Source organism: Schistocerca cancellata, chromosome 4, assembly GCF_023864275.1.
Source record: "Schistocerca cancellata isolate TAMUIC-IGC-003103 chromosome 4, iqSchCanc2.1, whole genome shotgun sequence".
Lineage (NCBI taxonomy): Eukaryota > Metazoa > Arthropoda > Insecta > Orthoptera > Acrididae > Schistocerca > Schistocerca cancellata.
The window spans coordinates 586,281,311-586,297,633 of NC_064629.1; the positions used below are offsets into that span (position 1 = coordinate 586,281,311).

Here is a 16,323-nt window from a genome sequence, read left to right on the forward strand (position 1 = left end):
CCCTACTGTAAAACTCGTACTACAGTGCCCTTGGTATTCTACTGACAGCAGATTTAAGTAAGTTCCATCCTTCGATATTTCGACCTACCCTGTCCAAGTTCAGAACATCCAGACCGTTTCCCCTTTCTGGTTGGTGTACACTACAATGAAGTGCTATATCATTTTCTTCAGGTGGGCATCACACCGGTACATTTGTTAAAGGACATTTTGAAGCTTTCCACCTCGGCTGTTTTTCACAAGTATTCAGTTTAATGACGGCCTTTGTCTGGGCTAAGAATATTCGTGGTGAACGCACGGAGTTTCCGCAGAATATGATACAGTACGAGATAACAGAGTGAAAATAAGCAAAGTAAAGAATCCTACTTGTCTCAGTGGCAGAGACTATGTTTATAGTTATTATGATAGTGAAGACAGCAGCATTCACTTAAGCACAGGATCTTGAACGTGATACTTCATCTACCTTCAGTCCTAAGAGCTTAAAAATCTTGACTTCGCTGATTGTTTGATCACCTTGGGCCAATACCATATTGATTTTACAAGAATTACACATCAGAAACTGCTTAAATTGCGTTTTATTGCAGTTGAGTGTTAATCTGTTCTGTTCTCTCAAAAGCCATGTGCTAGTCGTCGACTGCCCTATTAGCTAGTAGGGTCGTAGGACAGATGCACATCATTGTATGTTGTAGAATTATGAAACACCTTTTATCCACATTTATTATGACGTTTTTGGAGAACAAAAATCTTCTCTATAAAAAACAACATGGTTTCCGCAAACAGAGATCTTGCGAAACTCAACTGTCTCTGTTCCCCGATGAGATTCATAGTGCTGTAGATATGGGCGCTCAGATTGAGGCCATGTTCGTCGACTTCAGGAAGGCATTTGACACTCTACCACATTGCCGTTTAGTGAGAAAAAGTATGGGGTCAGATTGGTGACTGCATTCAAAATTTCTGTGCAGACAGAACTCAGCACGTCGCTCTTGACGGAACAAAATCGACAGTAGTAAAATGGTTCAAATGGCTCTGAGCACTATGGGACTTAACTTCTGAGGTCATCAGTCCCATAGAACTTAGAACTACTCAAACATAACTAACCTAAGGACATCACACACATCCATGCCCGAGGCAGGATTCGAACCTGCGACCGTAGCGGTCGCGCGGTTCCGGACTGTAGCGCCTAGAACCGCTTGGCCACTCCGGCCGGCGACAGTAGTAAAGGTAATATTAGGAGAACCCAAACGAAGTGTGTAGAGTCGTTGCGTTTTGGAATGTGGGCTACGTAAATGATCTAGTAGAATGCGTCGGAACCTCTTTAAGGCTTTTCGTAGACGATGCCGTTGTCTATAAGAAGGTAGCAATTCCAGACGACAGTAACGATCCACAGAAGAGCCCACAGAAGGTTGATGAGCGGTGCAGGGACTGTTATCCTGTAGGACAGATAGAAGAGGTAGAGATGATCCAATGAGGAGTGGCGTTTAATCCGCGCGAGAGCGTGACAAAGATGCTCAACAAACTCCAATGGCAGGTGCCACAAAAGAGGCGTTGTGCATCATAGGGAGGTTCACTGTCGAAATTTCGAGCGAGTATCTTTCGGGGAGAGTCGGACAAAGTATAACTTCTCCCTCCCATGTCTCATGAAATGACAAAACGAGAAAATTGCAGAAATTATGTGTAATACAGAGTTTTAACGACAATCATCCTTCCCACGCGCCATTCGCGAACGGAACAGGAAAGGGGGGGGGGGGTCAGTTAGTGATACCAGAGGTACCCTCTGCCACACATCAGGCGGTTTGCGGTGTACTGATCTAGATGCAGAGTAGATTATTTATACTACACTACAGTCAAACAAAAAAAAAATCAACATGATTGCATTACTTTTGAAATTCGCTTCCTCCGAATGAAGTTCCGTATAACAGTATGATAGCTGCAAGATGCATTAGAATTTCCTAGCAAAGAGTGAGTTAGTATGTGCTGTATCTTCTGGTTACTATACTATATGAACGTTTCCCAGGTTCCATGAACAGCATTCTTTTTATTCTTCCACCAAAAATGGCAAGGGTAGAGGAAAATTTCCTTGCGTAGTGCCTTCGAAATTACTGACGCCGTCATTGTTTAAACATTTTCAGACATTACATTGTTCCAAAGGCAGGCTATGTAGTTTTTCGTTGCAGTGCTGCGTCACTGAGTCTCATGTTTGAAACCACCAGGAGAATCTGTTTCCCAACACAAACTACAGCACATTGACCAAAGCTAAGGTGTTTACGGAATGTTTTTTTCCGCGACTGGGGACCATTCTTTTTGAGAAAAAATTGCCAATAATGATACGTCAGATGTAGCCAGAGAATTTCGTTGCCTCTCTCTTAGCCTGTATCACAGCTTATGAGGTGCTATAAAACTCACTGGCTCAGTGGTATACAAATGACAATTTTATAAAGTTTCTGCCCTCCCCCCAATCCCCCCTCAATAAATTTCTGTGGATGCCCATGATGCTATTACTAACTAAACCTTTAAAATATTTTCTCAAATTGCTTTACAGAATATACGAAATGCAATGGTATAAATTACTTTCTAGACGTTGTCTCTGGCAGGAAATGTGATCCTTACCTCAGTTGTCCTTATGTGTCCGACAGTGGTAGGCAACAGCGAAGTCAAAAGGAAGCCCACTGTCAAAAGAAAATAAAGATTATGAAACCATCTGGAAGTTTGCAGAAGACTATAAAAAAATTGTGATAGTAACATCTTTCATTAGAACACCTCTTGTAAATTTAGAGTTTCTGAATGTTTGCGGGACTGTGATGAATGAGTAGGAATTTCGTACAAAAAGTGAGAAATATAAGAAAAGAAGATAGTAGGGATACTCTATGCCATTATAGGGAAGGAAGTTCCGCAATACGCAAAGTTACAGGAACATGGCGAGCGACAATACAGACCGTGATCAACACGATGGAACTTCAAATTTGCATCACAGACTAAGGAAGACAGGCGCGGATCCGAAAAATCAGGTGATATATCTTGTGAAGAAGCACGCAGGTACAGCCTCCACTGAAATTTCCGCACTGTTCGCCGAGTATCACAACTCAGATACGTTGCTTATCACTGTTAGACAGAGAGTCATAAGTTCTGCAGCTGAACAAGAGGCAGCGTGAAAAATTACTTGCAATGGGCTTGGACGTTTGAAGGGAAATCAGTAACATCTGAAGGGTGCATCGCATGCGAAATTACGCAATAATACACACATCAGAAAAAGTTTTGCATCACCCCCGTTCCCAGAACTCCTGAAGATAGACGTTGACTGTGAATATTATATCACAGACACAGTCCCTTTGACTGTTCAGAGATGTCACTAAACCCTCCCAAAAATGTAAACAACCATGCATGAGCAGCGCCTGCTTAGATGGAGGGGGTCCGACAGCCGATCAGTTTCAGTACTGATGAATAATTATTAGCTATTCATGGTAACGTGGATGGTTGGATGGTTGCGTGGGAAAAGAGATTATGCAGGGATCAGGAATTTGCCGCAGGACTTGAGAAAGGTTTGTGAAGCGAATTGGATGTGTTTGCAATATGAGTTCAACGTGATGAAATCAGAGGTGAGGGGCTGCGTAATGGAGCTTGCATTTATGGACGGAATAGGACAATAAGAGGCTATACCTAGTAGTAAGGGTGTATTTCTGCGTGAACCAGGAAGCAGGCGTTAGTGAAAGTTAAATTGGAACAGGATATGGAGTGTGTGGAAGTGTAGAGGAGTAGGTATTTGTTGGCAGAGGCGCGACAGCAGTCCTGCTACTCAAGTTTCCGAGTTGTATAGAATTTATGGATGTGCTCTGTAAATTCGAGTACCAGTGCGCATGATAAATGGGCAGGTGTAGAAGGAGAGGCACATATAAAAGGAAAGGCAAAGAGCATGGCGCTATCGAACATGCAGGGAGTGGCATAAGTAGGCAGATGTCAAATAAGAAATTTTTGTATGTGAATAATGGTGGTTGACTTCATTCTGTTATTGGTTTTAACCTATTCGGAATTTTAAGTTAGGAAGTAGAGTTTTCAAGCTAGTTCGCACTCGAATATTAAATCAAGATATTTTAGTGTATAAGAAAGTAAAATGAGATGCATGTCTATGGAGAAATAAGGACCTGGAGAAGGCATCGAACAATTCCGAATTTGTTGCAATATTTTCATTATTACAGTTTGCACCAGATGATATAACTGTAAGTGCTCAGAAGCCGGAAAAAACATGTTGATGCAGCAACTATTGTATGATTTCTTCATTTCACAAAATGGACTTGCATAGTTGCATCAGCCCCACAAGAAGATCTCTTTATGCAAAAGAAAGTCCTGTGGATGTGGATGAGGAAATCATATAGATTGTGATGAATGAGACTGATGCTAACGTTAGTACAAGTTTTAGCTGTATTGTGGAGGTAGGTGGTAAGGATAAAGTCCTTAACAGAATGGCTGTATAAATGTAGGGGAGGTATCGTGAAGGAAGACATTTTCCCGTATAAGCAGTGGACTCACACACACACACACACACACACACACACACACACACACACACACACACACACATACAAACTATTATTGTGGAGATACCGCGGAGTTAATCGGCTGAAAGATAACGTCGGGAATTAGAGGAGGAATAACGGTGCAATGTAGGTGGAAGGCATAGGATTCCGTGGTGTTTCATTGAGGATAAACACGAGGAGCTCATTGAACAGTACAATATCGATGACAGTAGTTTATGTTCCTTTTGTAAAGGTTCAAGCTAACATCCTCGTTATTAAGCGATCCTCAAAGAACTGTAGCAACATCACGCGAATTATTAGGGACTGAATATTAATGAACTTAAACAGCAAGCGAGTGTATCCCTCATAACATGAAAATCTCTTGTCCTTCATAAACGGTTTATGATATCGGTACAAGTTTTTCGACAATGGTAGGACCCAAATAAGTGGTCCGGGATGGTTAATAATCTCTTTTTTAAATCTGCTGTGATACTGAACAGATCTGTGTTTCTTTAACGGAATGAAATACTTTTCCAACAGCATTCAATGGCCGTTGCAAGGAGGAGCACCGTGCTATAATTCTTGATAAAGTTAGCAGTGAAACATTTGTTAAAATTATTCGGGATATGTGCTAAATTTGTGGCAGAAATGTGTCAGAGTAGTACAGTTTTAGTGTATTAACCGATGTTTGGCCACCAATGTAGGTGAAACTGCGATGACCCAGCAGAGTTAGACTTCATGTTAGCGCATCGTAGCTACTTTAAATAACAATGATAATAATAAAATTTCTGAACTCATAACATGCATTATATCACTGTATTTCTCTCCTGAAATACCAAATGAAATATTTACAGTGATCCACTAAAAACAGAAAACACAGTTATTTCAATATATCGCTACCTAAAAAATATAAAGATAAAAAAGTACTCGCCATCTTGTGCAATATGACGAGTAAAAAGTCTATTTTCGACGTCTTGAACCATTTACGAAATATTTATGGTGATCGCGTTATGTAGTATATATATCGGAGGAAAAGGTCAGTGCGGAAATACGGCTACTTTGTGCTTTGTAAAAATTTCAGCATTGCTTAGCAAGAGCTGTTCTACACAAGCAAGCTGGCTGGAGCAACCGAGAGCCAGCACAGTGTTTATGGAGCGAGTGTAGAGCTGAGTGTGTGGACAGCGGGGACCGCCCTCTCCTCTGCACTCGAGGCCTCTTGTCGCGCGGCAACGGAGAACGTCAATATCAACAAACAGGCTGCCCGCTGCCCCGAGCCAGAGCTAAGAAATGAGGCGTGGCTCGAACTCACCACAGGTCTCTATCTAATCGCGCTACGAAAGGCGTTTACCCTGTCTGCTAGTCGGCACAGCGTCAAGCAGAAAGGCTCAAATACTAAACTCTGTCTTCCGAAATTGCTTCACCTAAGAAAGTCGCATAGCTCCTGCTTTCGACTATCGCAAAGATGCAAAACGACAGAGGTTTAAATAAGCGACAGCTGAACTGAAATCAGCTCCAATCTCAGGGTAGAGGGAAGGTTACTGTACTGGACAGGGCTTCAGTTGGATTCCACGTCGAATATGTATAACTATCGCCCTTGTAGCTACAGTTTATCGTAGGTAGGAGGAGGAACGAAGGATACGACGTAAATGGAAAACAAAAATATTTTATGCTCACTTATGATGACTTGTCTAGTGACTGAACAACTCCGCTGTAGGAAAACGTAAGGATGGGACATTAGAGTTTAATGTCACGTCGATGACGAGGACATTAAAGAAGGGCCACAAGCTCCTACTAGGGAAGGAAATCAGCTGTGTCCTTTTCAAGGGCACTATCCGAGCCTTTGCCTAAGTGACTGAGGGAAACCACAGAAGAACTAAGTCTGGATGGTCGCAGAGGTATCGGAACGCCTCCCTCCCCCCTTCCCCAAATGCGAGTGTTTTACAACTGAGCCACCTCTCGCGGTTACTCTGTGAGAACCATCATTCTTATGAACTCAACTTGCTCTCTTCGTTCATAAGGTCCAAAGGCAACAGTTAGCTGAGCTGAAACCGATATCTTGTTTGTTGAGTGCAGGTAAGCCTGACGGAATTCCAGTCAGATTTTGTATTGGTTCAAATGGTTCAAATGGCTCTGAGCACTATGGGACTTAACTTCTGAGGTCATCAGTCCCCTATAACTTAGAACTACTTAAACATAACTAACTTAAGGACATCACAAACATCCATGCCCGAGGCAGGATTCGAACCTGCGACCGTAGCGGTCGCGCGGTTCCAGACTACAGCGCCTAGAACCACTCGGCCACCCCGGCCGGCAGATTTTGTATTGAATATCGAATTGGAATCGGTTCGTTTCCCACTTCATATTTATCAAGAATCTCTTGCGCAGCGAATAGTCCAGTGTGACTGGAAAATAGTGCAGGCTACTCCTGTTTACAGAAAGGGTAAACTATCGGAAGCTCAGAATTACAGACCGTTATCGCTGTTGTCTGTATGATGCAGGATCCTGGGGCATATTAAAAGCTCAGCTACTGTGACGGTCCTGAAGGAAACCAAGTTCCTCACAAAGAAGCTGCACTGATTCAGGAAAAAGCCATCCGTGTGAAACACAGCTTCTTTATTCATCCACAACATCTTGCTAACACTAGATAAAGGTGAATAGATACATTCTCCCTTCCTAGATTTCCGAAAGTCGTTCCACATCGCACCACCCGGTCGACTGCTAACCAAGAAACGATTATAAGGAGGATCTTCGCCAATACGTGATTTGCCCGAGGACCATAAGACGAGTGCAAGGCTTCACAGTAAAAGTGTTTCGGGAGCAGACCGTGGCCACAAGTCTGCGAATAGCAAGCACTCTACCTCCTCCATCGTCACAGGGAAGAGGATGAAGATTTTTGTAAATAAGGAAATCGAATCTGACCCAAATGCCTGGAGAAATGTAGAATGACTTTATGTTGCCTGTCGCACTACAGATATTCAAGCTGTAAATCAGCGCGAATTCAGTACTCGAATACATTTATTTTCCCATCCAGCTACGCTACGAATCTGGACTTTTTTCCCCCTATGTGACTGACTCTGCGTCTGTTGATACATAAGCTAATAAATTCCTTGACAAACATACATTTTTTACACCTTCTTCAACACTGGTAAGAATTTCACATCCACCTATGTGCCCGTGATGCCTACACGTTCAAAGAGCGCTAGAGAATATGCAAAGGGACTGATGAGCTTAGCAGTTAAGTCCCATAATATTTTACACACACAGAATATGCAACAAAATATTCAGAAATTGCTCTGAACGTCGTGTGTCATAACCTATGCGTGACACATGATTGTCATGTTTGATAACAGCACCATGTGAAGCTTCTACCTGGCTTGGACATAAATGCTCAGCTGCGACTACCAAGGATTCTGTTACTAAATCACCATCTTGCAGCGGTTCGTTCGGCTCCCTCCGTCGGATGTTCGAGTCTCCTCGGGCATGGATGTGTGTGTTGTTCTTAGCGTAAGTTAGTTTAAGTTAGATTAAGTAGTGTGTAAGCCTAGGGACCGATGACCTCAGCAGTTTGGCCCCATAGGAACTTACCACATCATCATCATCATCTTGGACAGTTTCCAGCCACTGGCTGGGTCTGTCGGGAACACAAGCCTCTCCATCGTGTTCTGTCTTTCCACCATTCCCCCTCTTCCACCTTCGTCCACTTCTCTCCTCTTCTCGTCACACATTCCTTCACTCCCTTCACCCATCTATCTCTTGGTCTTCCTCTGGGCCTCTTCCCCTCCAGTTGCAGATCAAACATCCTCTTAGGAATTCTTCCCTCATCCATTCTCTTCATGTGTCCATACCACTGCAGTCTTGATTTTTCTATCCTGTCCTGTACTGGTTCCTCCTTTAGTCTTTCCCTCACATACTCATTTCGCAATCTGTCTCGTCTTGTTACACCCAACCTGCTCCTCTGGAACTTCATTTCGCTAGCCTGTATTCTACTTTTGTCGCTTTTGTGCATTACCCATGTCTCACTTCCGTATGCCAATATGGGGACAAAGTAGGTTCGGTATATAATTCCCTTGGATTTCTGTGGCACCTCCTTGCTCCAAATAAGCCCCCTAATGCATTTGTAGAACTGCCCTGCTTTTCTGCACCTTTCATTTATTTCCATTGCGTTTCCCCCCTTACTTTCAATCACGCTTCCCAGGTACTTGAAGTTCTCTACCACTTGTAGTTTTTCCCCTCCACAAGTTATATCCACATTTGGCCTATTCGTCTTCCTTGTTGTGACAATTATTTCACTTTTCTTTGCAGAGAAATGCATTCCATATTGTGCTGCCGTTGCCTCCCATGCATCTAACTGCTCTTGCACCTCCTTCTCGCAATTTCCCCATAACATCAGGTCATCGGCAAAAAGCACTGCTTTCATTTTATGATCTCCAATTGCATCTGACACTTGCTGTAGGATTTCATCCATAACAATAATAAACAATAAAGGCGAAAGTGCACTTCCCTGTCGCAGCCCATTTTCCAGCTTGAACCATGCAGTACATTCCCTCCCCACTTTCACACAACTCTCACTTCCCTCATACATTTTTCTGACTTTTCGTGTTATCTCTTCATCTATCCCTTTTGCGTTCAGCACATCCCAGAGCTTGTCCCTACAGATACTGTCATACGCCTTCTCAATATCTAAACAGGCCATGATTAAGTCCTTCCCGTACTCATAGTGCCTTTCCTGCAGTTGCCTTACCGCAAATATGAGGTCCGTTGTTGATCTTCCCGGTCTGAAACCATACTGCTCCTCTTGCAGTCTACTTTCAATACTGCTTCTTATTCTCTTCTCCAGGATCTTTTCATAGATTTTTCCACAATGGCATAGCAGGGTGATTCCTCTGTAGTTCTCACATCTCCTTTTATCCCCTTTCTTGAAGATCGGGACTATAATTCCTTTCTTCCAATCCTCAGGAATTCTGTTCTCCTTCCACACCACCCTCAGCACTCTGTATAGCCACTGGGTTCCTACTTCTCCTGCTGCTCGTATCATATCCACTGTTACTTCGTCCCAACCTGGTGCCTTGCCCCCTTTCATCCTCTTTATGGCTTCTTCCACTTCATTCCAAGTTAGATCATCAATTTCCCCACTATTATCATCGTCTGCTGCCTTAGGCTCTTCATCGCTGTTAGTTACCCGCTTGGCGGCATTCAACAGATCTTCAAAGTACTCCTTCCAAATCTTTTTGAGCTCATGCATTTCCTCCACAACTCTTCCATTATTATCCATGATCCTCAGGCACTCGCTTCTGTCCTTCCTCTTATTTCTTACCATGGTGTAAAGTACTTTTTTGTTCCCTTCACTGTCCTCTTCTAACATTCTTGTCCATTTTTCCATCCACTTCTTCTTCTCCGCCCTTACTATGGTCTGTGCCGCTTTCTTGCTTTCCTTATATTTTACCCTAGCTTCCTCTGTTCGGGTCTGGAACCATTCTCTGAAGGCTTTGTTCTTTCGAAGTACTGCCTCTTTACATATGTTGTTCCACCATGGGGTTTCCTTACTTCTCCTCTTTGTGCTAGTTCTTCCGCACACAATCTCAGCTGCCTCAACTAGGGCCCTCTTAAAATTTCCCCATTATTCTTCCACTGTTCTCTGATCTTCCTTTGGCAGCTTCTTCCTGATCAGTGTCTGGTACTGGGTCCTCCGTTCATCCTCTTTCAGCATCCATGTCTTCAACCTTTTCTCCTGTATATCCGTTGCCCTCCTATCTTTTTTCTCTCTCAGGGTGGCTACCAACAGCCGATGGTCACTGTCTAAGGCCTCAGATGGAACGACCTTAACATCTGTGAGGCTGCTCATCATCTGCCTATCCACTAGTACATAGTCTACTACTGAAGTTTGGGACCAGTCCCCACTGTACCAAGTTATTTTGTGACACAAATTTCCAAAAATTACCATTTGTGAAAGGACGCAAAGACTTTACTAAAGGTGGTGCAGTTTTGTAGCTCGACCAAACGGCAGACTCACATGATTTTTCTCCCTATTCTTCCTCCGCTTTAAAGGAGCCTTTTAAGTTTTAAACCTTGCATATTTTCGGGTCATTCACATTTTCAGTTTCCGTATTCTCTGATGTGGTAAGACATGTAATGCGTTTGCAAAGTCAACTTCCTGAAAGTATTCGGTGTCTTATGGTACACTAAACATTTTGCCGGCCGGGGTGGCCGAGCAGTTCTAGGCGCTACAGTTTGGAACCGCGCGGCCGCTGCGGTCGCAGGTTCGAATCCTGCCTCTGGCATGGATGTGTGTGATGTCCTTAGGTTAGTTAGGTTTAATTAGTTCTAAGTTCTAGGCGACTGATGACCTCAGAAGTTGAGTCGCATAGTGCTCAGAGCCATTTGAACTAAACATTTTGGGAACCTATATTTTTGTGTAAACGACAAGATTCCTAGCACTGCAGATTGAAATACGTAAACGCTGTAGGTGTGGCACAGTGCTGTCTCGCTAGTGCTGCTATCAGGTGGCCCCACTGTTAAAACTGATCCTGTCCGATTTCACAGTTGGAGCGTCACATGTGTTGTCGTGACCGTTTTAATGCGCGCGCAACTGCTCTGCTCGCGAGCAAGTGCCTGAGCAAACGCGGGTACTCAAGCTCAAAATTAGCCAGTTGTTAAGACCTAGACCGATAGAACTAGTAGAACTGGACGCCGAGTGTTCCACTGAAACGAAATTTCTGGTTATGCCCCAACGAAGCACAATAGGACAGAATAACATTGCCAATGTACATAAACGATTCATCAGACAAGACTAGCAGCAGTAAAACGTTTTTAGCTCACAGTTCTGCTATGAAGAGGAAAGTATTGCCTTGTATAATCGTAAGAAATTGTAGAAAGGTTTTGACAAAATTTACACACGGTTGAATGAATAGCATTTCTCTTTAAATGTGGGTGAATGTAAGAAATGCCTGCAATAAAAAGAAAGAACACGGTAGATTAATGGTGACCATCTTTAGCATGTCAAGTGCTTTTCTTGTTCCTCTTTGCGTTATCCCGATTCTCTTCGAGGTCGGGATTGTTCTAGATGGTGGCCTGATGCCGCCACCACTCCCATCGGTATACGTACACTGCCTGACAAAGAGAAGTCAGGTAGTGAAGTACCCTAAAGACGAGGAGAAAATGAAATAAAACTTCAGGGATTGAGAGAGTCTGACATGTTATTTCAGTGATAGCTAAATCGAGGAAAATGTACAAAGAACTTGGCAGTATGAGATCAGTCATCAGTATGACGTTCCGTCCCCTCTGGCATGGATGCACGCACTGATTCGGTTGGGGAAAACTGTCATTTAAGTCCCCCCTGAGGCAAGCTGGTTCACAACTGTTGTAGCCGGCCGGAGTGGCCGTGCGGTTCTGGGCGCTACAGTCTGGAGCCGAGCGACCGCTACGGTCGCAGGTTCGAATCCTGCCTCGGGCATGGATGTGTGTGATGTCCTTAGGTTAGTTAGGTTTAATTAGTTCTAAGTTCTAGGCGACTGATGACCTCAGAAGTTGAGTCGCATAGTGCTCAGAGCCATTTGAACCATTTGAACAACTGTTGTAACTGGGCCGGCCGGTGTGGCCGTGCGGTTAAAGGCGCTTCAGTCTGGAACCGCGTGACCGCTACGGTCGCAGGTTCGAATCCTGCCTCGGGCATGGATGTGTGTGATGTCCTTAGGTTAGTTAGGTTTAAGTAGTTCTAAGTTCTAGGGGACTTATAACCACAGATGTTGAGTCCCATAGTGCTCAGAGCCATTTGAACCATTTTTTGTTGTAACTGGTCCTTCATATCCTGGACAATGGTACTGAGACAGAACTGACGTCTTCTTTGTCAGGAACAGATCTGGGGATGTCACTGAACGGGATTACCAAAACATCACGTAGACAGTCCATAGAGACACAGGCCGTGTGTAGGCGACCATTGTCCACGATACTATCGCATGAGAGGTAATGCATGAGAAATCAGGATGTCCATGTTGTACTTTTGTACCGTCAGAATTCTCTCAATAACTACTAGCCTTGACCTGAATTCATAGCCCGATCGCTCTCCGCTCCATAACTCCAGGGACAACAACGTTGTGGTTCTCCAAAACACTGGAAGAATGGGACCTCTGCCCTGTTCCCTACCATACTTACAGGCGATGGACATCTGGGGTAGAGCAGAACGACAATTCATAGCTGAACGCAATGCGACGCTATTGGTCAGTAGTTCAGGCTTCGTGGTCACGGCAATACTCCATAAGCGACAGTTTTTGTTATGACAGTAACGGTAACCTACGCATTGAAAGAGAAGACAATTCCGTAGTCCAGCTGGTGCTAGTCGCCGATCAATGATGCGGAATGACACAGATTGTTGTAGAGAGTTCAATACTTATACTCGGATGGCAGGAGCAGATTTGTAGGAGTTGCGAGTGCTTGGTGTAGAATACAGCGATCCTCCCTTAGTGTAGTCAGATGTGGTCGACTGGAACCTTGACGACGAGTATGACTGCCTTCACGTTCCCATGCAGCCCAACATCAGGCTACTATCGCAACCGAATGTCCTACAGATCTCGATGTTGCATGATTTGACAGCAGGCCAAATGGAGACCCACAATGACGCCACCACTAAAACCCTGCAAGGTGCTGATAACGCTGTCTCATTCGAGTATGCGGCACCTCCGTGTCCTTCACCGTGGTGACGCAACATTTCACTCTGTTCATCCTACTTACATAGCCTAGCAGGCCTGTTAACAACACTAACTCGAACAATGCTAAACAGAAACAACAGTGAACACAAACAACACTAAACGTGCACAACACTAAACACTAAACACGAAGAACACTAAACAAGAACAGCACTAACGCACTCTGGGAGCCATTCTACCTGTCACAGAGAATTGCAATTCCAATCATTTACGTACCCGCCGATGGTACGTCCGTGCAAGAACTTACAGTGATATCTGATCATGTCTTCTGGGAGCTTCATTCATCTTGTCATGCAGTGTATTTAAGGGTAATGCTAAAAAACGGTATAAAGTGGGACGATCACGTACATTCAAATTAAAGAAGGAGAATGGAAGACCTGGATTTATTGGAAGCGTTTTGGGAAAATACAATGCATCTGTAAAGGAAATCGCATACGGGATCCTGGTGCCACCAATTCTACAGTATTGTTCCAGTGTTCGGAGCCACTATGTAGGAGGCATGACAAAAGACATCGAACGAATTCAGAGACGCTCTCCCAGACCATATGAAAGTGTAACAGAAATGATCGGTGAACATGAATAGGAACCCTTGGAAGAAAGACGATGTAGTTCTCACGAAAACCTGTTGGATAAATTTACATAAGTTTTATTTAAAAAATGCTGTGCGATCATTATGCTGCCTCCATCATATATCTAGCATAGAGATAATGAGAATAAGACAATAGAGATCAGGGTACATAGAAAAATATATAGATGGTCACATCTCCTCCCTCAATGCGCCAATGGAAATGGTTCAAATGGCTCTGAGCACTATGGGACTCAACTGCTGAGGTCATTAGTCCCCTAGAACTTAGAACTAGTTAAACCTAACTAACCTAAGGACATCACAAACATCCATGCCCCAGGCAGGATTCGAACCTGCGACCGTAGCGGTCTTGCGGTTCCAGACTGCAGCGCCTTTAACCGCACGGCCACTTCGGCCGGCCTGCGCCAATGGAATAGGAAAGAAAATCGGTAATGTTAGAACGATGTAAACTCCACCCTGCACTATACGGAGGCTTCTGGAATATGCTGGACGTCCCGCCCAAGTGTTGACCGGAGTATTTTCTCTTGTGTTTTGGCAGATATTTGTGATTTCGTTTGTGTTATGTGTTCCTGGTGTCAGTACATGCACATACTGCTTGTCACACCTTGAATACGATACCCAGAATCGACGAAGAGCGTCGGTTTGTTTACCATTACAAACAAAATGATTTTTAAAGCGGATTTTTAAGTACCTATTGAATACAGCGGTCCCAGGTTAGTCTAGTACAGTATTCGTTCTACCGATAAGTATTAACAGGGACAGCAGAACACGACGAATAGCCAGTACTCCAGTAGCGACGGAACAGCGCTGCTGCATTCCGAGAGCAGTCAGCGCGGGCCAGAGCGGTGCTGTTGCTGATGGAATACTTATTATTCGGGTATTACCGTGCCTTTCCATACATATCGATAAAAGGAAGCCGGCCGGTGTGGCCGAGCGGTTCTAGGCGCCCCAGTCTGGAACCGCGCGACCGCTAAGGTCGCAGGTTCGAGTCCTGCCTCGGGCATGGATGTGTGTAATGTCCTTAGGTTAGTTAGGTTTAAGTAGTTATAAGTTCTAGGGGACTGATGACCTCAGATGTTAAGTCCCATAGTATTCAGAGCCATTTGAACCATTTTAGATAAAAGGAATACCACACTAGGCTAATTTGGGGCCGCTCTATCAAATGGGCACGCAAAGTGGGGAACAAACTGACGCTTTTCGTCGGCACTGGGCGTCGCATGAAAGACGATGATGATCAGTATTTGTTTCGGTTTACTATAGACACACATTTAAAAATAAAATTGCAAATATATACCAAAACATCAGAGAAAACGCTCCTGACGACTCTTCAGAGGCTCACGCGGTGTATGTAGATGGGGACATAGGATGTGTGACGATGTTTATGTAAGTTATAGAATCATACGTGTGAATGATGTGTGCAGAAAATGGCCTGGCTGCATGAACATGTCTTTGATTCTCAAACTGTTTGTATTGACCACCATTGTTTCATCGTTGATGCAGCGTTGACTTGGAGTTGTGAAGTGTTATAATAAATAAAATTGTATAATTCGTTGTGTTATATATTCTGAAGGCACAAGAAATCACGCCATAGTTGGGCCCATGACCATAGTGGTTAATGTTTGTGTTATTAAAACGAGTCATATTAGCAGCGATAGCTGTTTACGTTAAAATTTGTGGCGTAAGCCGGATTTCATGAATAACTTAGTTTCATTATGAAATTAACGATTAGCGATGCAGGATTTCTGAATCTACCCCCAACTTCATTATTTTGAGTGTGGGGCTGATACTGTATTAGACATTTCCGGGAAAGAGAAGAGTATATTACCCTCAATGGTGCAATACTTACGAAAATACTGTTGTTCGAACTAACATTCGAGTTGAGAGAAGTTATAGTTTGTTTTCCAAAGACTCCAGCATCTGAAATTTCTAGTCTTGCTAGCACAGTCGTTCATTTCAGGATGAAGCTGGGCAGCAAAAATAATATCTGTAAAAATTTCAAAGCTTACAAAGTATTACTAGTAATCAATTCAAACTGGGAAATGTACCAGCAAGAAATAGTTAAAATTGCAGACATGTTCTACACGTCACCCTTGTGACGGCAAAGGTCAGTGCAAACCAGTCGATAAAACAGAAAAATCTCAGCGACACTGTTCCACTACTCTTGCTGGGCTGACAACCACATGGCCCGTATGGCCGCGAAAGGCGTTGAGGTCTATCCACAGTGCTACACCACTGTAGCAGAGCAACGATTGTGAACCTGTGTGCGCCGAGAAATCGATGCCGTCTGTTGCACAGTGATTGTCCGCTCCGTGGCAGGCCTGCTATCGGTTCATGGTTGAGAAGGCATATACATATCGGACTGCGGTGGGCGGCGGCAGGTGAATGGCGTCACTGGTGTACTGCGTGTTAAAATGTACTGTTTTGTGACGAGCCTCGCTTCAACATGATCAGCAGTAAAGGCCGTATAAGTATTATATGCGAAAATTGTGAGCGCAGTCTGCCAGACTGTAATGTTCAACAGCATAGCGGCCAA

The 16,323-nt window shown here is 43.9% G+C and overlaps 1 protein-coding gene across 1 annotated transcript in view; it reads right to left on the minus strand.

The window, feature by feature from the left end:
- Window positions 1–16,323, minus strand: part of LOC126185115 (catenin delta-2) — a 491,417-nt gene that overhangs the window by 268,824 nt on the left and 206,270 nt on the right. The window contains exon 2 of the mRNA XM_049927926.1: window positions 2,605–2,663. The gene's annotated coding sequence lies outside the window, so the exon portion shown is untranslated. The remainder of the gene's footprint in view (window positions 1–2,604; window positions 2,664–16,323) is intronic.